General features: G+C 44.2%; 1 protein-coding gene across 2 annotated transcripts in view; it reads left to right on the plus strand.

Moving 5' to 3' along the window:
• TCF20 (transcription factor 20) overlaps nucleotides 1-26,460 on the plus strand; it is a 438,087-nt gene that overhangs the window by 210,398 nt on the left and 201,229 nt on the right. The gene's annotated exons all lie outside the window — the stretch shown is intronic.

The following is a 26,460-nucleotide window of genomic DNA, read 5'->3' on the forward strand; positions in this document are numbered from 1 at the left end:
ATATGTATATCTATACACATATACAGTGGAGGAAATAATTATTTCACCCCTCGCTGATTTTGTAAGTTTGTCCAATGACAAAGAAATGAAAAGTCTCAGAACAGTATCATTTCAATGGTAGGTTTATTTTAACAGTGGCAGATAGCACATCAAAAGGAAAATCGAAAAAATAACCTTAAATAAAAGATAGCAACTGATTTGCATTTCATTAAGTGAAATACGTTTTTGAACCCCTACCAACCATTAAGAGTTCTGGCTCCCACAGAGTGGTTAGACACTTCTACTCAATTAGTCACCCTCATTAAGGACACCTGTCTTAAAGGGATACTTAAGTAAAAAAAAAAAAAGATTTTTACTCACCTGGGGCATCCCTCAGCCCCCTGAAGCTGTATGGTGCCCTCGCAGCCTCGCTCCGATCCTCCTGTCCCCGCTGGCGGCTACTTCCGGGTTCGGCGACAGCCGCCGACAGGCTGGGAACGCGAGTGATTCTCCGCGTTCCCAGCCGCTATATCACCCTCTATGCTGCTATAGCGTATATGTTATACTTAAGTATCCCTTTAACTAGTCACCTGTATAAAAGACACCTGTCCACAGAATCAATCAATCAAGCAGACTCCAAACTCTCCAACATGGGAAAGACCAAAGAGCTGTCCAAGGATGTCAGAGACAAAATTGTAGACCTGCACAAGGCTGGAATGGGCTACAAAACCATTAGCAAGAAGCTGGGAGAGAAGGTGACAACTGTTGGTGCGATTGTTCGAAAATGGAAGGAGCACAAAATGACCATCAATCGACCTCGCTCTGGGGCTCCACGCAAGATCTCACCTCGTGGGGTGAAAAAGCATCCTAGAACTACACGGGAGGAGTTAGTGAATGACCTCAAATTAGCAGGGACCACAGTCACCAAGAAAACCATTGGAAACACATTACACCGCAATGGATTAAAATCCTGCAGGGCGCGCAAGGTCCCCCTGCTCAAGAAGGCACATGTGCAGGCCCGTCTGAAGTTTGCCAATGAACACCTGAATGATTCTGTGAGTGACTGGGAGAAGGTGCTGTGGTCTGATGAGACCAAAATAGAGCTCTTTGGCATTAACTCAACTCGCTGTGTTTGGAGGAAGAAAAATGCTGCCTATGACCCCCAAAACACCGTCCCCACCGTCAAGCATGGGGGTGGAAACATTTTGCTTTGGGGGTGTTTTTTCTTCTAAGGGCACAGGACAACTTAATCGCATTAACAGGAAAATGGACGGAGCCATGTATCGTGAAATCCTGAACGACAACCTCCTTCCCTCTGCCAAGAAACTGAAAATGGGTCGTGGATGGGTGTTCCAGCACGACAATGACCCAAAACATACAGCAAAGGCAACAAAGGAGTGGCTCAAGAAGAAACACATTAAGGTCATGGAGTGGCCTAGTCAGTCTCCGGACTTTAATCCAATAGAAAACCTATGGAGGCCGGAGCTCAAGCTCAGAGTTGCACAGAGACAGCCTTCTTGAGCAGGATTTTAATCCATTGCAGTGTAATGTGTTTCCAATGGTTTTCTTGGTGACTGTGGTCCCTGCTAATTTGAGGTCATTAACTAACTCCTCCCGTGTAGTTCTAGGATGCTTTTTCACCCCACGAGGTGAGATCTTGCGTGGAGCCCCAGAGCGAGGTCGATTGATGGTCATTTTGTGCTCCTTCCATTTTCGAACAATCGCACCAACAGTTGTCACCTTCTCTCCCAGCTTCTTGCTAATGGTTTTGTAGCCCATTCCAGCCTTGTGCAGGTCTACAATTTTGTCTCTGACATCCTTGGACAGCTCTTTGGTCTTTCTCCTGTTGGAGAGTTTGGAGTCTGCTTGATTGATTGATTCTGTGGACAGGTGTCTTTTATACAGGTGACTAGTTAAGACAGGTGTCCTTAATGAGGGTGACTAATTGAGTAGAAGTGTCTAACCACTGTGTGGGAGCCAGAACTCTTAATGGTTGGTAGGGGTTCAAAAACTTATTTCACTGAATGAAATGCAAATCAGTTGCTATCTTTTATTTAAGGTTATTTTTTCGATTTTCCTTTTGATGTGCTATCTGCCACTGTTAAAATAAACCTACCATTGAAATGATACTGTTCTGAGACTTTTCATTTCTTTGTCATTGGACAAACTTACAAAATCAGTGAGGGGTCAAAATATTATTTCCTCCACTGTATATATACATGCAAGAAAAAGTATGTGAACCCTTTGGAATTATGTGGATTTCTGCACAATTTGGTCATAAAATGTGATCTAATCTTCACAACAAACAATAGACATTCAGTCTGCTTAAAATACTACCACACAAATAATTAAAATTTTCAGTCAAATAGAGATGAAAATAGATTGGCACAGCTGCTAAAATACTCTTTATTTGTGGCTGGGTAGACACATATGGATTACAGCAGTGGGGGGAAGTGTCCATCTCTTTTCATCTCTATTTGACTGTACTGTGGATCACTATTGGAGCATGCTGCAGGTAAGCCGTGTGTGGTTGTATCTGTCCCTGCTGCATTTAGTGCCAGTGTCTTTGATTCTCTTGCAAACTAACAAATAATTAAATGTTTCCATGTTTTTATTGAACACACCATGTAAACATTCAAAGTGCAGGTGGAAAAAGTATGTGAACCCCTAGACTGACATCTCCAAGAGCAAATTGGAGTGAAGTATCAGCCAGCTGGAGTCCAATCAATGATGAGATTGGAGGTGTACACAAGTTTGGGTTTGCTTTGCTCAAGAAGCATTGCATGATGTGAATGATGCTTCGCACAAAAGAGCTCTCAGAAGACAGTCACCAGGACCAATCACTGCTCAGTCAGTCAGGCTACTGGGTCAATCAAAGTGCAGAAATATCGCTCTTTGAAACTCCCGGGCCTGCCGGCCCCCAGGCGGGTTCAGTGGAGCGATTGTTAAATGTAACAAAGCATTCTTCAAACTAATTGAGCCCAGCGTAATTGGACTGCGCACGCTTAAGGCTGCATAGCGTGCGCAGGGAATTTTAACACTCCCTGTAGTCATTAAACTGTGCTGCTGTAGCAAGAGGCACAGCACACCAACATTAAAACCTCATCCAAACTGTGAAGTATGGTGTTGGGGGGTATCAGGGTTTGGGGCTGCTTTGCTGCATCAGGGCCTGAACAGATTGCTATCATCGAAGGAAAAAATGAATTCCAAAGTTTATCAAGACATTTTGTAGGAGAACTTAAGGCCATCTGTCAACCAGCTGAAGTTCAGCAGAAGATGGGTGTTGCAACATGACAATGACCTAAAGCATAGATGTAAATAAACAGAATGGCTTAAACAGAAGAAAAAACGCCTTCTGGAGTTGCAGTCAGAGTCCTGACATCAACCTGATTTAGATGCTGTGGCATGACCTCAAGAAAGCGATTTACACCAGACATCCCAAGAATATTGCTGAATTGAAACCGTTCTGTAAAGATAAATGGTCAAGAATTATGGTCAAGAATTATTCTTGACTGCTGTGCACGTCTGATCTGCAACTACAGGAAACAAGTTGAAGTTATTGTTGCCAATGGAGGTTCAACCAGTTATTCTATCCAAGGGTTCACATACTTTTGACACCTGCACTGTGAATGATTACATGGTATATTCAGTAAAAAATTGAAACATTTACCTATTTGTGTGGTATAAGTTTAAGCAAACTTGAGAGTCTATTGTTATGACATAGATGAAGATCAGATCACATCTTATGACCAAATTGTGCAGAAATCCATATAATTTCAAAGGGCTCACTTTTTCTTGCTATAAATAGATAGATATCGAGATATATACAGTGGTGTGAAAAACTATTTGCCCCCTTCCTGATTTCTTATTCTTTTGCATGTTTGTCACACTTAAATGTTTCTGCTCATCAAAAACCATTAACTATTAGTCAAAGATAACATAATTGAACACAAAATGCAGTTTTAAATGATGGTTTTTATTATTTAGTGAGAAAAAAAAACTCCAAATCTACATGGCCCTGTGTGAAAAAGTGATTGCCCCCCCCTTGTTAAAAAAATAACTGCGGTTTATCACACCTGAGTTCAATTTCTGTAGTCACCCCCAGGTCTGATTACTGCCACACCTGTTTCAATCAAGATATCACTTAAATAGGAGCTATCTGACACAGAGAAGTAGACCAAAAGCACCTCAAAAGCTAGACTTCATGCCAAGATCCAAAGAAATTCAGGAACAAATGAGAACAAAAGTAATTGAGATCTATCAGTCTGGTAAAGGTTATAAAGCCATTTCTAAAGCTTTGGGACTCCAGCGAACCACAGTGAGAGCCATTATCCACAAATGGCAAAAACATGGAACAGTGATGAACCTTCCCAGGAGTGGCCGACCGACCACAATTACCCCAAGAGCGCAGAGAAAACTCATCCGAGAGGCCACAAAAGACCCCAGGACAACATCTAAAGAACTGCAGGCCTCACTTGCCTCAATTAAGGTCAGTGTTCACGACTCCACCATAAGAAAGAGACTGGGCAAAAACGGCCTGCATGGCAGATATCCAAGGCGCAAACCACTTTTAAGCAAAAAAAAATTAAGGCTCTTCTCAATTTTGCTAAAAAACATCTCAATGATTGCCAAGACTTTTGGGAAAATACCTTGTGGACCGACGAGACAAAAGTTGAACTTTTTGGAAGGTGTGTGTCCCGTTACATCTGACGTAGAAGTAACACAGCATTTCAGCAAAAGAACATCATACCAACAGTAAAATATGGTGGTGGTAGTGTGATGGTCTGGGGTTGTTTTGCTGCTTCAGGACCTGGAAGGCTTGCTGTGATAGATGGAACCATGAATTCTACTGTCTACCAAAAAATCCTGAAGGAGAATGTCCGGCCATCTGTTTGTCAACTCAAGCTGAAGCGATCTTGGGTGCTGCAGCAGGACAATGACCCAAAACACACCAGTAAATACACCTCTGAATGTCTGAAGAAAAACAAAATTAAGACTTTGGAGTGGCCTAGTCAAAGTTCTGACCTAAATCCTATTGAGATGTTGTGGCATGACCTTGAAAAGGCGGTTCATGCTAGAAAACCCTTAAATAAAGCTGAATTACAACAATTCTGCAAAGATGAGTGGGCCAAAATGTCTCCAGAGCGCTGTAAAAGACTCCTTGGAAGTTATCGCAAACGCTTGATTGCAGTTATTGCTGCTAAGGTGGCCCAACCAGTTATTAGGTTCAGGGGGCAATTTCTTTTTCACACAGGGCCATATAGGTTTTTAGGGTTTTTTTCTCACTAAATCGCTAGGGATATCAAATCTAACCCAAAAAAGTTTTACAAGTACATCGACTCTAAAAAAAGAAAGGTTGACTGTATAGGACTCCTAAAGGATGAGGGTGGGAACTCAATGGTGGATGACCAAGGTAAGGCAGAGTTATTAAATGCTTTCTTTGCTTCTGTCTTCACAAAGGAAACAGCACTGTTGCAAATTACAGAGGCAGAAGAGTCTCAATCTTCTAACTGTAATATTAAATACCTAACGCAGGAAGAAGTAAAGGCAAGACTAAATAAATTAAAAAAAGACAAGGCACCTGGCCCGGATGGCATGCATCCTAGGGTCCTAAGGGAATTAAGTTCAGTTATAGCTAAGCCCCTTTATCTTATCTTTTGTGACTCTCTTGCAACTGGCAGAGTCCCAGTGGATTGGCGTACAGCCCACGTTTTCCCATTATTTAAGAAGGGCAAAAAATCTGATCCAGGAAATTATAGACCGGTAAGCTTAACATCAGTTGTATGCAAACTATTTGAGGTGGTTACTAAGAGATACTATACATGACTTCATAGTAGAAAATAATCTTATTTCTCAGCATCAACATGGGTTTACTAAAGACAGGTCCTGTTTGACTAACATGCTCAGCTTTTATGAGGTAGTGAATGCTAATATGGATATTGGGAATGCTGTAGATGTGATATACTTGGACTTTGCAAAGGCCTTCGACACTGTTCACCACAGAAGTCTGGTGCAAAAGTTGAGGATGCAAGGACTGGGGAAGAGTTTGTGTGCATGGATAGGGAACTGGCTAATGGACAGAAAACAAAGAGTTGTGATCAATGGATCATACTAAAAATGGGAGACTGTTAGCAGTGGGGTCCCACAGGGGTCTGTACTGGGTCCAGTGCTCTTCAATTTATTTATTAATGACCTAGTAGATGCAGTAGTGAGCAATGTTGCTATTTTTGCAGATGATACACAATTGTGCAGAATCATCAACTCTCAGGAAGATAGTGTCATATTGCAACAGGATCTGGATAGGATGGCTATATGGGCACATACATGGCAGATGAAGTTCAATGTTGACAAATGTTAAGTCATGCATTTTGGTCGTGCCAATGGTCTAGCACCATACAAAATAAATGGGATACAGTTGGGGACATCAAACTTGGAGAAGGACTTAAGAGTACTCATCGACAACAAGTTAAATAATCGTACTCAATGCCAAGCCACTGCAGCTAAAGCGAACAAAATTTTGGGATGCATTAAAAGGGAAATAAAAACTCGAGATGCTAGCATAATATTGCCCCTGTTTAACTCTCTAGTAAGGCCACATCTGGAATATGGAATTCAGTTCTGGGCACCATATTACAAAAAAGATATTGCAGTTTTAGAGCAGGTGCAGAGACGAGCTACAAATTTGATACGTGGGATGGAAGGTCTCACTTACCAAGAAAGGTTAGATAAACTGGGTTTATTTAGTCTAGAGAAAAGACGCCTTAGAGGAGATCTAATTAACATGTATAAATACATCAGAGGGCAATATAATAGCTTGGCGGATGAGCTTTTTGTCCCTAGGCCTTCTCAAAGGACTAGAGGACATGATCTGCGCATGGAGGAAAAACGTTTTAGCCATTTATTTAGGAAAGGGTTCTTTACAGTAAGAGTGATTAAGATGTGGAATGCATTGCCACAGGAAGTCGTTATGGCAAACTCTATACCTGCATTTAAAGGGGGCTTAGATGCTTTCCTTGCGTTGAAAGACATCCATGGCTACAATTACTAGGTAATGCCTAAGGGCTGGAACCCACAGGAGCGCTTTTGGCAGCGTTTTGGCAGCACTGCGATACGCTAGCAGTTTGCCAAAACGCTGGGCTAATGTTAATGGATGGGGCAACTTCCACAGGAGCGTTTGCGTTTCCCAGAAACGCAAACGCGGGACCTGCAGCATTATGGAAGCGTTAGCGCTTCAATGTAAAGTATTGAAACGGTAGCAGAAACGCTCAGCAAAACCTAAACTGAGCGGTTTTGCTAGCGTTTTGCGGTTCAGCACACTGTAACAAAATGAAAAATAATTCACAGGACCAATGAGGATAAAAATGCAAAACGCAAAACGCTACGCACCCGCTGGGCAAAAAAATACAATGTTGCAAAACACAACCAAAAACGTGCATGAATCCGCTTGCAAACCGCTCAGACAAAACGCTAGCGGTTGCGTTTTGCGTTTGCTGATTTCAGTGGGTTCCAGGCCTAATGATGTTGATCCAGGGATTTTATCTGATTGCCATCTGGAGTCGGGAAGGAATTTTTCCCTTTTGGGGCTAATTGGACCATGCCTTGTGGGGTTTTTTTCGCCTTCCTCTGGATCAACAGGGGTATGTGGGGGACGGGCTGGAGTTGTACTTTGTACTGGTTGAACTCGATGGACGTATGTCTTTTTTCAACCAAAATAACTATGTAACTATGTAACTAAATAATAAAAATCATCATTTAAAACTGCATTTTGTGTTCAATTATGTTATCTTTGACTAATAGTCAACGGTTTTTGATGAGCAGAAGCATTTAAGTGTGACAAACATGCAAAAGAATAAGAAATCAGGAAGGGGGCAAATAGTTTTTCACACCACTGTAGATATATATATATATATATATATAATATACACGCACGCACGCACACACACACACACACGCTGCAGCACAAAACAGGAGAGCAGTGACGAGCTCTTGGTTACGCTTTAACGCGTTTAAAGGGATACTGTAGGGGGGGGGGTCAGGGGAAAATGAGTTGAACTTACCCGGGGCTTCTAATGGTCCCCCGCAGACATTCTGTGCCCGCGCAGCCACTCACCGATGCTCCGCCTCCGGTTCACTTCTGGAATTTCAGACTTTAAAGTCTGAAAACCACTGCGCCTGCGTTGCCGTGTCCTTGATCCCACTGATGTCACCAGGAGCGTACTGCGCAGGCCCAGTATGGTCTGTACCTGCGCAGTACGCTCCTGGTGACATCAGCTGGATTGAGGACATGGCAACGCAGGCGCAGTGGTTTTCAGACTTTAAAGTCTGAAATTCCAGAAGTGAACCGGAGGCGGAGCCGGAGCATCGGTGAGTGACTACGTGGGCACAGAATGTCTGCGGGGGACCATTAGAAGCCCCGGGTAAGTTCAACTCATTTTCCCCCTACCCCCCTACAGTATCCCTTTAAGTCAGTAGCTAGAAGAAGGTGAGGTGTTTTTAATTTCCTGTTTACCATTTAGTTGACCCTTGCGCTTTTGGCATGGTTCCCACTAGAATGCTAATCAAAACAAACATTTTTGCATGGTTAGAGTAGGACTCACGAGATTGGTGACACTTTGGCGCAGTTGGTGAGCTTAAAGGGATACTGTAGGGGGGTAGGGGGAAAATGAGTTGAACTTACCCGGGGCTTCTAATGGTCCCCCGCAGACATTCTATGCCCGCACAGCCACTCACCGATGCTCCGGCTCCACCTCCGGTTCACTTCTGGAATTTCAGACTTTAAAGTCTGAAAACCACTGCGCCTGCGTTGCCATGTCCTCAATCCAGCTGATGTCACCAGGAGCGTACTGCGCAGGTACAGACCATACTGGGCCTGTGCAGTACGCTCCTGGTGACATCAGTGGGATCGAGGACACGGCAACGCAGGCGCAGTGGTTTTCAGACTTTAAAGTCTGAAATTCCAGAAGTGAACCGGAGGCGGAGCCGGAGCATCGGTGAGTGGCTGCGCAGGCACAGAAAGTCTGTGGGGGACCATTAGAAGCCCAGGTAAGTTCAACTCATTTTCCCCTGACCCCCCTACAGTATCCCTTTAACTCTGAGCTCCGCTCATTTATATGCTTTAAAGGACTTACGAGGCCAACCTATACAAAAAAAAGTTAAGTACCTGCGTCTCTTTAATAGACACGGAGGACGCCATCCGCGCCCTCCGTGTCGCTCCGCCGGGTCCCCGCCATTTAATAGCCCCCCCGGCCGGTCACGACCGCAGAGCCCGAGTCGGGCTCTCCTGCCTCTGCCAACATGGCCGCCGGAGCTGGCCGCGGCTGCGCAGTCCGCACAGCCGCGAGTGTGGCTGCGCAGCTCTAGAGCCAACCCCCCGATCCACGCTACTTTAGCCTGCGGTCGTGACCGGCCGGGGGGGCTATTAAAGGGCGGGGACCCGGCGGAGCGACACGGAGGGCGCGGATGGCGTCCTCCGTGTCTATTAAAGAGACGCAGGTACTTAACTTTTTAAACTTTTTTTTGTATAGGTTGGCCTCGTAAGTCCTTTAAAGAGACTCTGAAGCGAACAAAATGTGCTATTTTTACCTGTTGGTCCGCTTCAGTAGTCTCAGAAGATTTAAACTGCCGCATCCCCACTGCAAACGAGGGGTTTATAGTCCGACCAACCAAATCCCGGGGCAAACATCCACGACCATCTTGGTCATGGATTGTGCTGCCCTAAGAAGAAGAGCTTTCAGCTGCAGCTCTGCCTCTACTGATGTCAATCGCGGCGGGGATGCGACGGTTTACATCTACTGAGAGTACTGAAGCTAACTAGAAGGTAAAAATAGCAATTTTTGTTCGCTTCAGTCTCTCTTTAACTGGGCTAGAGGTGGGCGTGGTTATGCACGCTCACAGGGAAAAATGATGTAAGCCAAGGGATGAGCAGCACAAACCAAATTATATGCAATACTATGCAAAGCATGCACGCAGCACTGGAGATCCCCGGTCTCCATAAGAAATATTAAACTACAGAGGGGCTGATATTTCTCCCACCCAGCATGGGTATGTGTAAAAATACACCCCAAAACACATTATACTATTTCTCCTGAGTACGGCGATACCACATGTGACCCTTTTTTTGCAGCCTAGGTCCCCCAAAATGCCAGGACAGTAAACACTCCACAAATGACCCCATTTTGGAAAGTAGACACCCCAAAGTATTCAGAGAGGGGCATGGTGAGTCCGTGGCAGATTTCATTTTTTTTTTTTTGTCACAAGTTAGCAGAAATGAAAACTTTTTTTTATTTTTTTTTTGTCACAAAGTGTCATTTTCCGCTAACTTGTGACAAAAAATAAAATCTTCTATGAACTCACCATGCCTCTAAGTGAATACTTTGGGATGTCTTCTTTCCAAAATGGGGTCATTTTGGGGGTATTTATACTATCCTGGAATTCTAGCACCTCATGAAACAGGTGCTCAGAAAAGATGCTTCAAAATGGGAAAATTCACTTTTTGCACCATAGTTTGTAAACGCTATAACTTTTACCCAAACCAATAAATATACACTTATTGGATTTTTTTTTATCAAAGACATGTAGCACAATAAATTTGGACAAAAATGTATATAAAAATTTTATTTTATTTGAAAAATGTCAGCACAGAAAGTTAAAAAAAAATCATTTTTTTGACAAAATTCATGTCTTTTTTGATGAATATAATAAAGACTAAAAATCAAAGCAGCAATCAAATAGCACCAAAAGAAAGCTGTATTAGTGACAAGAAAAGGAGGTAAAATTCATTTAGATAGTAGGTTGTATGACCGAGCAATAAACCGTTAAAGCTGCAGTGGTCTGAATGAAAAAAAAAAGTGTCTGGTCCTTAGAGACACTGAAGCGAAAAAAATGATGATATTATGATTTGTATGTGTAGCACAGCTAAGAAAAAAAACATTAAGATCAGATACATCAGTCTAATTGTTTCCAGTACAGGAAGAGTTGAGAAACTCCAGTTGTTATCTCTATGCAAAAAAGCTATTAAGCTCTCCAACTAACTTGGTCCTGGAGAGGGCTGTTATCTGACTTTTATTATCTCAACTGTAATTGAACTGTTTACTTTTCCTCTGCTAGAGGAGAGTTAATTACTTCACAGACTGCTCTGAAAGACTCATTTTGAATGCTGAGTGTTGTGTAATCTGCACATATTATAGAGTGATGCAATGTTAGAAAAAAACACTATATACCTGAAAATAAAAATATGAGAATATTTTCTTTGCTGCTAATCTTCTAGTAATTATTCATAGTACACAACCAATTCATTATATCATATATATTTTTTCGCTTCAGTGTCTCTTTAAAGTGGACCCAAATTAAAAATACAAGATTTCAGAAATAAAATCTATTTTCTAAATTATAATAAATAGCAGCCTTTTTCAGCTGCATGATGACAAAAATAAAATATTTTACATTTATTAGAGGAACCCCTCCCTTCCTTTCATATTGCCAGGACAGAATACGGTAAACTGGTGGAGTAGGTGGTGTCCAGCAATGGAGGAATTGCTAATGGCTGCCACCTGTATAATCCTAGTTATGAAAAGAGAAGGGTGAAAAGCATGCTCTGAAATGCTCATAGGCTTGAAGGAGTGTTTTTTTTATCTTGGGATGTGCCAGAGGGGTGCAACTAAATATGAATTAAAAAAAAGTTTGGGGTCCGCTTTAACCACTTAAGGACTGCAGTCATAAAACCCCTTAAGGACCAGAGCCTTTTTTTCCATTCGGACCACTGCAGCTTTCACGGTTTATTGCTCAGTCATACAACCTACCACCTAAATGAATTTTACCTCCTTTTCTTGTCACTAATACAGCTTTCTTTCGGTGCTATTTGATTGCTGCTGCGAGTTTTACTTTTTATTACCGTATTTTTCGGAATATAAGACGCTCTGGACTATAAGACGCACCTAGGTTTAGAGGGCAAAAAGCAGGAAAAAAAAAATATTAAACCTGGTGCATCTATAGTCCAAGAGTGTCTTGTAGATGTTCTCCCCCCCCAATTATTTTGTCCCCTTGGGCATCCTTCTCCTGTCCCCCTTGCTGTGCACCTCCTGCCCCCCCTTGTGGCCTCCTCTTGCCCCCCCCCCCCCCTTGTGGCCTCCTCCTTTCACCATTGTGTCCTCCTTCTGTGCCCCCTTCTGGCCTACCCCTGCCCCCCTTGGTGTCCACCTCCTGTTTACCCTTGTGGCCTCCTCAAGTCCCCCTTGTATACTCCTCTGTTTGCCCTCCTGCCCCCCCCCCCCCCATTGTGGCCCCATCCTGCCCCCTTTGTGGCTTCCCCCTGTTGCCATTGTGTCTGCCTCTTGTGGCCCCTTGTGTCCTGTCCGTGTCCCTTTTATGGCCTACCCCATCCCCCTTGGTGTTCCCCTCCAGTCTCCCCTTGTGGCCTCCTCAAGTCCCCTTTTGTGGCTTTCCCCGGGCACAGTTGTTATCACTTACCTGACCTGATGCCCGCGGTGATCAGCAGCTGTTCCGGTATCCTTTGTGTCCCTGGCGTCCGCTCCCTCCGCAAAGTAATTACCGGTAAGTGGTGGCAGCAGCTGCGGGCATCCCTCACCTCATCCTCGGAGCCCGCGAGATCTGCCGCACGTCTCTCTCTCTCTTTCCCTCAAGTGCCGGTCGCGTCATTGGTCGCATCTGTAATGACACGACCAGGAAGTACCGGCACTTGAGGGAAAGAGAGAGAGAGACGTGCGGCTGATCTCGCGGGCTCCGAGGATGAGGTGAGGGATGCCCGCAGCTGCTGCCACCACTTACCGGTAATTACTTCGCAGGGGGAGCGGATGCCAGGGACACAAAGGATACCGGAACAGCTGCTGATCACCGCGGGTTCCAAGGTTGAGGTGAAGTATGTTCACTACTGCTACCGTCACTGCCGCCTACTTTGCGGGGAAAGTGTGGACCACACACGCAGCAGTCACACTGGCTGCCCGCAGTGCCCGATGCTGATCGCATCATGCACCTCTGCAAGCTGACAGGCTGCCAATGCTGCTGCCGCCGAGATCGACCAGGTGACATTTTTGGGCAATTTTTTTTATCCTTTGGAATATAAGACGCACTGACTTTTCCCCCCCTCTTTTGGGGGAGAAAAAGTGCGTCTTATATTCCGAAAAATACGGTATATTCATCAAAAAAGACATGAATTTTGTCAAAAAAATGACTTTTTTAACTTTCTGTGCTGACATTTTTCAAATAAAGTAAAATTTCCTATACATTTGAGCGCGAAAGTTATTCTGCTACATGTCTTTGATAAAAAAAAAAACATTCAGTGTATATTTATTGGATTGGGTAAAAGTTATAGCGTTTACAAACTATGGTGCCAAAAGTGAATTTTCCCATTTTCAAGCATCTCTGACTTTTCTGCGCACCTGTCAGGTTTCATGAGGGGCTAAAATTCCAGGATAGTACAAATCCCCCCCAAATGACTCCATTTTGGAAAGAAGACCTCCCAAAGTATTCAGTGAGAGGCATGGTGAGTTCATAGAAGATTTTATTTTTTGTCACAAGTTAGCGGAAAATGACACTTTGTAACAAAAAAAAAAAAAAAGTTTCCATTTCTTCTAACTTGCGACAAAAAAAAATGAAATCTGCCACGGACTCACTATGCTACTCTCTGAATACCTTGAAGTGTCTACTTTCCAAAATGGGGTCATTTGTGGGGTGTGTTCACTGTCCTGGCATTTTGGGGGGTGCCTAATTGTAAGCACCCCTGTAAAGCCTAAAGATGCTCATTGGACTTTGGGCCCCTTAGCGCAGTTAGGCTGCAAAAAAGTGCCACACATGTGGTATTGCCGTACTCAGGAGAAGTAGTATAATGTGTTTTGGGGTGTATTTTTACACATACCCATGCTGGGTGGGAGAAATATCTCCGTAAATGACAATTGTTTTATTTTTTTTACACACAATTGTCAATTTATAGAGATATTTCTCCCACTCAGCATGGGTATGTGGAAAAATACACCCCAAAACACATTATACTACTTCTCCTGAGTACGGCGATACCACATGTGTGGCACTTTTTTGCACCCTAACTGCGCTAAGGGGCCCAAAGTCCAATGAGTACCTTTAGGATTTCACAGGTCATTTTGAGAAATTTCGTTTCAAGACTGCTCCTCACGGTTTAGGGCCCCTAAAATGCCAGGACAGTATAGGAATCCCACAAATTACCCCATTTTAGAAAGAAGACACCCCAAGGTATTCCATTAGGAGGATGGTGAGTTCATAGAAGATTTTTTTTTTTTGTCACAAGTTAGCGGAAATTGATTTGAATTGTTTTTTTTCACAAAGTGTCATTTTCTGCTAACTTGTGACAAAAATAAAATCTTCTATGAACTCACCATACTCCTAACGGAATACCTTGGGGTGTCTTCTTTCTAAAATGGGGTCATTTGTGGGGTTCCTATACTGCCCTGGCATTTTAGGGGCCCTAAACCGTGAGGAGTAGTCTTGAAACCAAATGTCGCAAAATGACCTGTGAAATCCTAAAGGTACTCATTGGACTTTGGGCCCCTTAGCGCACTTAGGGTGCAAAAAAGTGCCACACATGTGGTACCGCCGTACTCAGGAGAAGTAGTATAATGTGTTTTGGGGTGTATTTTTACACATACAGATGCTAGGTGGGAGAAATATCTCTGTAAATGACAATTATTTGATTTTTTTTACACACAATTGTCCATTTACAGAGAGATTTCTCCCACCCAGCATGGGTATGTCTAAAAATACACCTCAAAACACATTATACTACTTCTTCTGAGTACGGCGATACCACATGTGTGACACTTTTTTGCAACCTAGGTGCGCTAAGGGGCCTAACGTCCTATTCACAGGTCATTTTGAGGCATTTGGATTCTAGACTACTCCTCACGGTTTAGGGCCCCTAAAATGCCAGGGCAGTATAGGAACCTCACAAGTGACCCCATTTTAGAAAGAAGACACCCCAAGGTATTCCGTTAGGGGTATGGTGAGTTCATAGAAGATTTTTTTTTGTCACAAGTTAGCGGAAAATGACACTTTGTGAAAAAAAAAACAATACATATCAATTTCCGCTAACTTGTGACAAAAAATAAAATCTTCTATGAACTCACCATCCTCCTAATGGAATACCTTGGGGTGTCTTCTTTCTAAAATGGGGTAATTTGTGGGATTCCTATACTGTCCTGGCATTTTAGGGGCCCTAAACCGTGAGGAGCAGTCTTGAAACGAAATTTCTCAAAATGACCTGTGAAATCCTAAAGGTACTCATTGGACTTTGGGCCCCTTAGCACAGTTAGGCTGCAAAAAAGTGTCACACATGTGGTATCGCCGTACTCAGAAGAAGTAGTATAATGTGTTTTGTGGTGTATTTTTACATATAACCATGCTGGGTGGGAGAAATATCTCTGTAAATGACACATTTTTGATTTTTTTTACACACAATTTTCCATTTACAGAGAGATTTCTCCCACCCAGCATGGGTATGTGTAAAAATACACCACAAAACACATTATACTACTTCTCCTGAGTATGGCGATACTACATGTGTGACACTTTTTTGCAGCCTAGGTGCGCTAAGGGGCCCAACGTCCTATTCACAGGTCATTTTGAGGCATTTGTTTTCTAGACTACTCCCTACGGTTTAGGGCCCCTAAAATGCCAGGGCAGTATAGGAACCCCACAAGTGACCCCATTTTAGAAAGACGACACCCCAAGGTATTCCGTTAGGGGTATGGTGAGTTCATAGAAGATTTTATTTTTTGTCACAAGTTAGTGAAAAATGACACTTTGTGAAAAAAACAATAAAAATCCAATTTCCGCTAACTTTTGACAAAAAATAAAATCTTCTATGAACTCATCATACACCTAACAGAATACCTTGGGGTGTCTTCTTTCTAAAATGGGGTCACTTGTGGGGTTCCTATACTGCCCTGGCATTTTACGGGCCAAAAAATGTGAGTAGTCTGGAAACCAAATTTCTCAAAATGACTGTTCAGGGGTATAAGCATCTGCAAATTTTGATGACAGGTGGTCTATGAGGGGGCAAATTTTGTGGAAACGGTCATAAGCAGGGTGGCCTCTTAGATGACAGGATGAATTGGGCCTGATCTGATGGATAGGAGTGCTAGGGGGGTGACAGGAGGTGATTGATGGGTGTCTCAGGGGGCGGTTAGAGGGGAAAATAGATGCAATCAATGCACTGGGGAGGTGATCGGAAGGGGGTCTGAGGGGGATCTGAGGGTTTGGCCGAGTGATCAGGGCCCACACGGGGCAAATTAGGGCCTGATCTGATGGGTAGGTGTGCTAGGGGGTGACAGGAGGTGATTTATGGGTGTCTCAAGGTGTGATTAGAGGGGGGAAATAGATGCAAGCAATGCACTAGCGAGGTGATCAGGGCTGGGGTCTGAGGGCGTTCTGAGGTGTGGGCGGGTGATTGGGTGCCCGCAAGGGGCAGATTAGGGTCTAATCTGATGGGTAACAGTGACAGGTGGTGATAGGGGGTGATTGATGGGTAATTAGTGGGTGTTTAGAGGAGAGAAGAGATGTAAACACTGCGCTTGGGAGGTGATCTGATGTCGGATCTGCGGGCGATCTATTGGTGTGGGTGGGTGATCAGATTGCCCGCAAGGGGCAGGTTAGGGGCTGATTGATGGGTGGCAGTGACAGGGGGTGATTGATGGGTGGCAGTGACAGGGGGTGATTGACAGGTGATCAGTGGGTTATTACAGGGAAGAACGGATGTAAATAATGCACTGGCGAATCGATAAGGGGGGGGGGGGGGGTTGAGGGCAATCTGAGCGTGTGGGCGGGCGATTGGGTGCCCGCAAGGGTCTAATCTGATGGGTAACAGTGACAGGTGGTGATAGGGGGTGATTGATGGGTGATTGATGGGTAATTAGTGGGTGTTTAGAGGAGAGAATAGATGTAAACGATGGATTTGGGAGGTGATCTGATGTCGGATCTGCGGGCGATCTATTGGTGTGGGTGGGTGATCAGATTGCCCGCAAGGGGCAGGTTAGGGGCTGATTGATGGGTGGCAGTGACAGGGGGTGATTGACGGGTGATTGATGGGTGATTGACGGGTGATTGACAGGTGATCAGGGGGGATAGATGCATACAGTACACAGGGGGGGGGAGGGTCTGGGGGGGTCTGGGGAGAATCTGAGGGGTGGGGGGGTGATCAGGAGGGAGCAGGGGGCAGTTTAGGGACTAAAAAAAAAATAGCGTTGACAGATAGTGACAGGGAGTGATTGATGGGTGATTAGGGGGGTGATTGTGTGCAAATGGTGGTCTGGGGGGTGGGCAGGGGGGGGTCTGAGGGGTACTGTGGGCGATCAGGGGGCAGGGGGGGGCAGATCAGTGTGTTTGGGTGCAGACTAGGGTGGCTGCAGCCTGCCCTGGTGGACCCTTCGGACACTGGGACCACCAGGGCAGGAGGCAGCCTGTATAATACACTTTGTAAACATTACAAAGCGTATTATACGCTTCCTATCCGGGGATCGTCGGGTTAACAACCCGCCGGCGCTTCCGATTGGCCAGCGGGTTGACGTCGCGGGTGGGCGGAGCCTATTGCCGGTGGAATGCGCGCGCATCCCAGCGCGCGATCCCCGGCCAGAGAGTGCCCCAGGACCTGACGCCAATCTGCGTTACGTGGTCCTGGGGCTGCCACTTTGCCGCCGCCAATATGAAGTAGGCGGTCAGCAAGTGGTTAAGGGGTTTTATGACTGCAGTCCTTAAGTGGTTAATATTTGATAACACACCCTTTGGAAAAAATACTGCTTCCTATAACCATCAATAAGCTTCTTACACCTCTTACCCCAAATCTAGGACCACTCTTCCTTTGCAAACTGCTCCAGGTCTCTCTTATTGGAAGGGCAACTTTTTTTCCAACAGCAATTTTAAGATCTCTCCACAGGTTTTCAATGGGATTTAGATCTAGACTCATTGCTGGCCACTTCAGAACACTATAGCGCTTCGTTGTTCTCCATTTCTTGGTGCTTTATGATGTGTGTTTGGGGTCATTGTCCTGCTTGAAGACCCAAGATATCGGACGCAAACCCAGCGTTCTGACACTGGCCTCTACAGTGCAACCCAAAATCCTTTGGTAATCCTCAGATTTCAGGATGCTTTGCACACATTCAAGGCACCCAGTGCCAGAAACGGGAAACCAACCCCAAAACATCATTGCACCTCTCCATATTTTACTGTATGTACTGTTATTTTCTTTGTAGGCCTCATTCTGTTTTCGGTAAACAGTAGAATTATGTGCATTAGCAAAAAGCTCTATCATGATCTCATCTGTCCATAAGATGTTTTCCCAGAAGGATTTTGGCTTACTCAAGTAAATTTTGGCAAACTATATTCTTGCTTTTTTAAGTCTTTGGGCTTGATTCACAAAGCAGTGCTAACTGTTTAGCACGGGTGTGCTAAACAGTTAGCAAGCGAAGTGCCGTTTGCGGACTTTAGCGCGCAAAGTGCCGCGATTTGCGCGATCGTGGACTTTTGCACGCGCAATTTGCGGCAAATTGCGCACGCAAAAGTCTGCGATCGCGCGAATCGCAGCACTTTGTGCGCGCAAAACACAAAGGCAAATCTAGATTTGAAATTATTCATACCCTTCACAAACTTTCACAGTCTGTGTGAAAATCCAAAGTTCTATACCATTCCAAATAGTCCAAGCTGTTCTAAAACATCCTAATTACCCTGATTATTTGGGAACAGCTGTTTTAATCAACTCAACAGTTGAAAAACAGCAGCTCTCTGCAGTTGGTTTGTGGACAGTCATGGCTAAGACAAAGGAGCTCAGTGAGGGCCTGTGGCTGCGCATTGTGGCTGCTCACAAGTCAGGAAAGGGCTTCAAGGCCATTTCCAAATGTTTTCAAGTTCCAGTGGCTACAGTGCAAAGTATTATTAAATACAAGATTTTTTGCACTGTGACATCTCAGAGGACGTGGTCGGAAGCCAAAATTGACTCATGTGCTGGCCTGGAGGATAGTGAAAGAGGTGAAATAGAATCCAAGGATCATCACCAAGGCCATCCTGGTGAATCTGGGCTCTGCTGGTGGCAATGTCTCAGGGCAGACAATCCAGGCAGTGCACACTGCTGGGTTCCAAGGATGCAGACCTAGGAGGATGCCACTCCTCCAGATAAGGCACACAATCTCGCTTTGCCTTTACAAATGCTCATCTGGACAAAGAAGACAACTTCTGGTCTTCTGTGTTATGGTCAGATGAAACAAAAATTGAACTGTTTTGTCACAATGATGTTTACTTCATTTGGCATAAAAAAAGAAGCACCATGTAAAAAGAGCAATACATGAGGATTCTCATCTGGCAGTCTAGGTGGGGGGGGGGGGGGGGGAATAGGGACCAAGACCAGTTCAATGATTGCTAGGTACAATTAACCTGACCCACACTATTGTTTAAAACAATCACGTGACAAAGGTCAATCAAAAAATAGAAAAGTCATTTATTGGTATTATGTAAAGCTAAAAGGTGTGCAGCGCAACACAGCATTAAAAGACAACAGCGCTGTTGCGCATTACTCACACACAGCACGCTGATCAAACAACCCCACTCCACCTAATCAAATTAGTTATGCTATTGCACAGGGCCACTGTTCAAGCAGTTGTTAAAGAGACACTGAAGCGAGACTAAAACGCCGCTATCCCTTCACCCCCAACCCACCCCCCGCAAAAGTTGCTCGGAAAATGGTCGCTCGTATTCTTCTTCCTGGAGGCAGGGCTAACGGCTGCAGCCCTGCCTCCAGTCGCGTCTATCAGACGCGCATCGCCGCCTCTCCCCCGCCCCTCTCAGTGAAGGAAGACTGAGAGGGGCAGGGGAAAGGCGGAGATACGCGTCTGACAGACGCGCATGGGGCAGGGGTGCGGCGGTTAGCCCTGCCCCAACCAGGAAGCGCTCCCCCGCTGCACGGAGGGGGTATGGGGGGACAGCGACCCCCGTTAAGCCGCGCTATAGCGGCGTTTTAGCAGGGGCACGCATGCCCCTGCTAGCTATGAGGTCTGAAGCGAGATCTATTCTCGCTTCAGACTCTCTTTAAGGGTTCCATTGAGCTCCTTGATTCAGGCATCCTATAGCAGACATCTATGTGCGCATAAGCAGCAAAGCAAGTTAGCAAAGTGCAAGAAAGTCACTATAGTTGCATAGTCCAGCTAGCTGCACAGCAACATCGCTCCAGGAATTAGCAGACCACTATAGTCTGTATAAAAACTTGGCCTTGGGCACCAGTGGACATTTCAGCATGATGATGACACAAAACACTCAGCAAAAGTGGTGAAGAAATGGTTAGCAGACAACAACATTAACGTTTTGGAGTGGCCCAGCCAGAGTCCTGACTTCAATCCAATTGAGAATCCGTGCAGGGAGCTAAAGATCAGGGTGATGGCAAGAAGACCCTCCAACCTGAAAGATTTGGAGCTTATTGCTAAAGATGAATGGGCAAAAATACCCGTGGAAAAGTGCAAAAAGCTGGTCTGCAATTATAGTAAGCGATTGATTGCTGTAATAACCAACAAAGGCTTTTCTATTGATTATTGAGAAGGGTATGAATAATTTTGGACTGGACACTTTTGCTCAAATGTAAATAAAAGCTGAGAAATGTTTTTTTTTTTTTCCACAATAATACCTCTTGTACAGGAACACAGAGAAGATGTCCGCACACTCGCTGGTATGATCCAAGGGTTTTTATTTCAATCCAACTCGCAAATACAGAAAATTGGCTGACATGTTTCGGATAAGATCCTTACTCATAGCCTAAGCACACTGACATCTTGGTGGAGCATATATACTATCAAGACCTGCCCCTAAGGGCGTATACTCCTACAGCCATAGGAGAAAAGCCTTAACTCAAATTTAAAGGCACAGACCTGAGGTCTGGTAAAATATGTCCACCATGCAACTATACATAAAATAACAGGATGACAAAAATACAATGACACGAATAAAAGGGTACAAAAGTACAAAAGTACAAAATCACCAAAACAGTTAAAACGATATCAGTATATAAAATTAATATCCCACCTGGCGTTTAAGCCCTTAGGTTCCCTAGTGCCCATCTGTAGAATCCAAAAAGCCTCTCTTATTCGTAGTTTTTTGTGTGCGTCACCTCGTCTAAACGAAAGTGTAACCTTTTCAATCCCTTGAAAGGTAAAACCCCTCATAATACCATCATGTTTCTCCCTGAAGTGTCTCGCCACATTGCTAATATTATCCGTCTTCCAAGAGGCCCCATTAAAATGCTCAGAAATTCTTTGCCTTAAACAGCGAGTAGTGCAACCGACATATTGCAGGTTGCAAATTGTACATGTGACCACGTAGATGACAGATTTCGTATTGCAGTTAATGAACTGTCGTAAAGGAAAATTCCTCTGGTTAGCAACGGATGAGACAGTGCGTGAAGAACGATGGTAGGTACAAAAATTACAGGTGGTGAAACCACACCTGTACGACCCAACAGTAGACAGCCATGTGGGCCGCACCGGGGCAGTAGAGGACTGGAAGAGACTAGGAGAGAGGGTGGATCCCAAAGATGGGGCCTTTTTATAGGCGAACCTACAGCCTGGTTGGAGTACTTGTTGTAATTTATCATCTGCATATAACTAATGGGCATATAATTATGGGCAGCACTGTATCTGTGCCCGATTCAAGCGTATGGATTGTCAATGCAAAATACTATAGAACGCTAGGTACCGTTTGGAGGAGCAAGTGCGTTTGTGGATGCTCAGGAACAGGCAATAACCATTAAAACTATTTTTAAACGTTTTAATAAAATGCACTACACAAATTTACATAAACAAATGAACACAAACACACAGGATAAAATAAATGGGATCAAATGAGAAGGGATACTTAGCTGAATGCAGTCTTTTGGGATAAATGAAAATAGTTCAGTTTCAGATATATGCCATGAGGTCAGAGTCGTTGAGAACAAAGAGTGTGCAGGCCCATGTGTCCGATCTTCCTGAGGACATGTGTGTGTGACTATCTTAGTTGATGGAATTTGGAAGATACAATGACCGCTGCTGGGCCTGACCTTTTTTTGTGATCTGTACTGAAAGGGCTATCTTTCCCTAAAAAATGGGCGTTTCTACTCCCTGCAGAGCAAGAGGATGTCTCAGGTTGCCTAATCATGATCAACACAATTTATTAATAACCTTTTGCCATTTATTTCTGGATTGGCCTACAGAGAATCTGAGGGCAGATTTATAACCTGCAGGTAACGTTTTATCAAATGAGGTTTACAAGATAAGGGGTTTTGGGAGGTGGAGGATACTTATTGGAGCACTGGCCAATCCTACAGGTCATAATTAAAATATAATTAGAATGCAAAATTCACTGCTCAGAATCACCATAGAAAAACAGGTTTATTATCAGAATTCTCATTGCCTGGGCAAAAACCTTCCTGTGATGACCCTAAAATGCAGTGTTATGCATATGAAATCTGAGGAGGTTTTTGTAATCACTTGTTCAAATATGCAAATGGATAGAAGTTTGTACATGAAATTCATGTCATAATAGATAAACACTGGATTGCACTCATAAATCAACCCCTAATTGGAGCGTTCATATTCAATTATTAAATTATAATTTCTCATGTAGAAGGATCATGAAGGCTGTACATGCATGCTGTCTGGTTCCCATAATAAAAGCAAATACTATAGATATACAAAGCTGTGAATATATGCTGTCAGGTGCCTATAGTCAAACATTTATGTATGATATCTTAAATGCATAAGGATAAAGTGAATAAATATGTATAAAACATATAATGTATAGAAAAAATGTCTAAAACAATATAATGTAAAAGGCTACTCCATGCGAGTTGTACAGTATATGCATATAGTAGCAGCAGTTTGCTGCCTTTCTTATCCCTTCATTTTGGGTTACAATTCATATGTCTAAGATAACTGTTGTACAGACATGCTGTTCGGGACAGATCGAATTTTTCAAATATATTTTCATTTATATTTATCATTTTTATTATTTCCAAATATTTTCCTAGGGGAAAATAATATACTCAGGACCTCATTTAGTGGAACTCCTGGGGGTGGCGGTTTTGCTGACAAGTTGTCAGCATCCTAGGTTAATCAGCATTTTCTTGAAGTTTATATATTCCTAGAGCGTTCAGAATCAGAATTTATTTTGCCAAATAGGGGTTGTACCCGGAATTGGTTTTGGCTCTTATAGGTTCTGGAAAGATGGGGGGGAGAGGATAATGTCCGAAAGCCAAGAGCAGAGGCTGCCATACTACAGCGCCACCAATCACACTTTGCATTATCGGTTATCCCTCAGGGCTGGAACCCACTACAGTGATTTTGTGAGCGTTTAGGTAGCGATTCAAAATGTGAAGTATATAAACGCTGGCATAATCACTCGTCAAAACTTACACAGAGCGATGTTGCTAGTGTTTTTACATTACTGCACACTGTAACAAAATTAAAATTAATTGAAAGGACCAATCAGAATTTAAACCGCTAATCGCTATGCAACCGCTGGCAAATTGATTACACTTTTTAAAATCGCTACCGAAAATGCTCATGAAATAGCTTACAAACTGCTCATACAGAACGCTAGCAAATTCAATGAGCAATAGCGTTTTGTAGTGGGTTCCAGGCCTCAGAAGACATCGATTGGGGGGGGGGGGGAAGGTTTACAGAGGGAGGCGAAGGTTCAGCGGTGATGACCCAGTTCTTCATGAAAGAGACCTGTGGTGAGGGCTGACGCTGCTGAAAATCCCGATTGCTGTCATCTGGCAGTGCTGGCCACGGTGTTCCAGTTTAAAAGGTGCAGGAGTGTTAATTTCTGTGATGGGTCTAGACGCCTGGGCAGGATTCAGCAGGGCTGGTCAAGATAATGTGGCTGTTACAGCAGCTTCTAGCTGTGGCGGCCCTTATTGCGGTTTAGTGGCTAGCATCATGTAGATGCCGAACCAGAAGTGTCCCTGCTGCAGTGGAGTAGGAATGGATGGATGGAGCTGGCATCCAGCAAGGCCAGAGGTTTCCCCATCAGCACGTTTTTTTTCCTACCTCAGTGGAGCCCCGACTTCCTGGGTAGCATTGGTGGACGTCATAAGGCCTGCACAGACAATGGACCAACGCAGCAGCTAAGCAGAAAAAACTCCATGCTACACGGGACTCAGCATCACAACGCAACGCAAACAAAAATGGCAACGCACATTAATGCCGTTCCATTCTCACATACAGTAGGTACTGCTAACCACACGGGCAATGAAAAGCATGCCTCTCTGTACCCGCCATCATGCGCGTCCAGAGGCAATGCACCACAGCGAATCCAACGCCACACACAGTGAACGTCCCACAGGCCCACCACCAAAGCGCGGCAAGCTGCGCTTTAGGACCTTATAACGCAGCTCCACAACATCAAACAGCGAACGCAGACCAAATATAAGTACAGAAACCAGTTAGGAATAGGATATTCATGTGTGTTTCTTTCTTAATTTAGTTGAAGGCATAAACGAATTGGACAAATTAATGGAAACACCTTGAAAATCAACAAAATATATTTTAATATGGTGTAGGTCCACCTTTTGCGGCAATTACAGCCTCAATTCTCCGAGGTATTGATTCATACAAATTGTGAATTGTTTCCAAAGCTATTTTAGCCCATTCTACAGTTAAAACACCCTCCAGTTCTTTTTAGAGATGAGGGCGGCGGAAATCGACTTCTGCTGGACACGGGGTAAGCCGCCGGAGGGTGCCGCTCAGGCCCTGCTGGGCCGATTTTCATAATTTTTTTTTTGCTGGACGCAGCTAGCACTTTGCTAGCTGCGCCAGCACTCTGATCGCCGCCGGCCCCCGCCCGATCGCCGCTATTTGCTGCGGCGCGCGCCCCCCCCCCCCAGACCCCAGCGCTGCCTGGCCAATCAGTGGGGGAAGCCCTCCAGGAAATCCCGTTCTATGAACGGGATTTCCTGATCGGAGATCGCCGAAGGCGATCGAAGCGGGCGGGGGGATTGCCGCTCAGCAGCGGCTATCATGTAACGAGCCCTCGGCTCGCTACATGATTAAAAAAAAAATTTTTTTAAAAAAACTGCTGCGCTCCCTCCTGGCGGTATTTTTCATACCGCCAAGGAGGTTAAAGGGAACTGAGCACATATAAAATGTATTTTAAAAAAGTAAGTGTAAAAGGATAGTGTATTTCCAAATATTAATGATTGAAAGTTCAGAGCAATGGACTGTCACTTTTCTCTTGTTACTGCATTTATTACTATGTTCAGCAGCAGAGCAGGGGGCTGCCATGTTTTTTCCTAGAAGCAGGGTAGCGACATCTGATGCTTCCCTGATTCCTCCCATGATCCTCATTATGTGCCTGTAATCTCGTGGCTGAGCAGGAGGGGGGAGAGTATCCATGGCAATGTGATGCCATCTTATCTCACACTACAAAGAAAGGATTAATTGGGTAAACACAACCAGTTCTTGCACAGAAGCCTGTCCTTCCCCCAAGTGTGAAGATTCATTAGCTGAGGTATGTGTAAAGTAAACAGCAGCAATCCCCACAGAAACACAGAAATTCCCCTGTGTGTATGTCCTGGTCCTGTCACAGAATAGGGGGAGGTGGTGAGCCACCATTTACAGGTCAGCTATTGTAATCCATCTGATATTTTGTGGGTAGCTATGGTACTTGGACTGCTACAGGGGAAATGCTTCTTTATAGTCTTGTTGACTCTAGCACCCCCCTCTCTGGTGATTGCATTTGGACTTTATGCTGGGGACACACAATACGTTTCTTGCGGTCGATTCTCTGCGCGATCGATTCTCTGCTCGATCGATTCTCTGCTCGATTCTCTTATCTTCCATCCGTTTTTCTTAACATTCACTTCGATGAGAAAACGAGAGAAAAACAATCGAGCGGAGAATCTGACATGACGGAATTTTAACAATCTAAGGCATCGATCGGAAAGATTCTTTCGCAGTAACTAAATGTGTGTTCCCAGAATTAGGGGTGCTGGGGTGTACTACATACTTCTTCCTACTTCCTGTCCTTGAGTTCCATCTCCCTGTAACAGCGCCCAGGGGGGGGGGGGGGGGGAACGCAAGGACAGGAAGATGGAATGCAGAGACAGGAAGAAGAAAAAAGTATGCGCGTGAAGGACCCCCGGCAAGTCTTAGTGCTGCAAACTGTCAGTGCTATATAAATACACAATAATATGGTAGAACTTTGTACTCTGTAAAATGCTGCAGAAGATGTCAGTGCTGTATAAATACATAATAATAATAATAATAATGGAGGACATTAGACTATGACTATGGTTGGGATTAGCTTGTGAGCTCCTCTGAGGACAGCTCATAATATAGTAGGATATTAGACTATGCTAGGATTAAATTCTCAGATCCTCTGAGGACAGTCAGTGACATAACTATGTATTCTATAAGGTACTGCAGCTGAAGAGGTCAGTGCTATAAATACATAATAATAATATGATAGAACATTAGGCTATGACAG

Source organism: Hyperolius riggenbachi, chromosome 6 (assembly GCF_040937935.1).
Source record: "Hyperolius riggenbachi isolate aHypRig1 chromosome 6, aHypRig1.pri, whole genome shotgun sequence".
NCBI classification, from domain to species: domain Eukaryota; kingdom Metazoa; phylum Chordata; class Amphibia; order Anura; family Hyperoliidae; genus Hyperolius; species Hyperolius riggenbachi.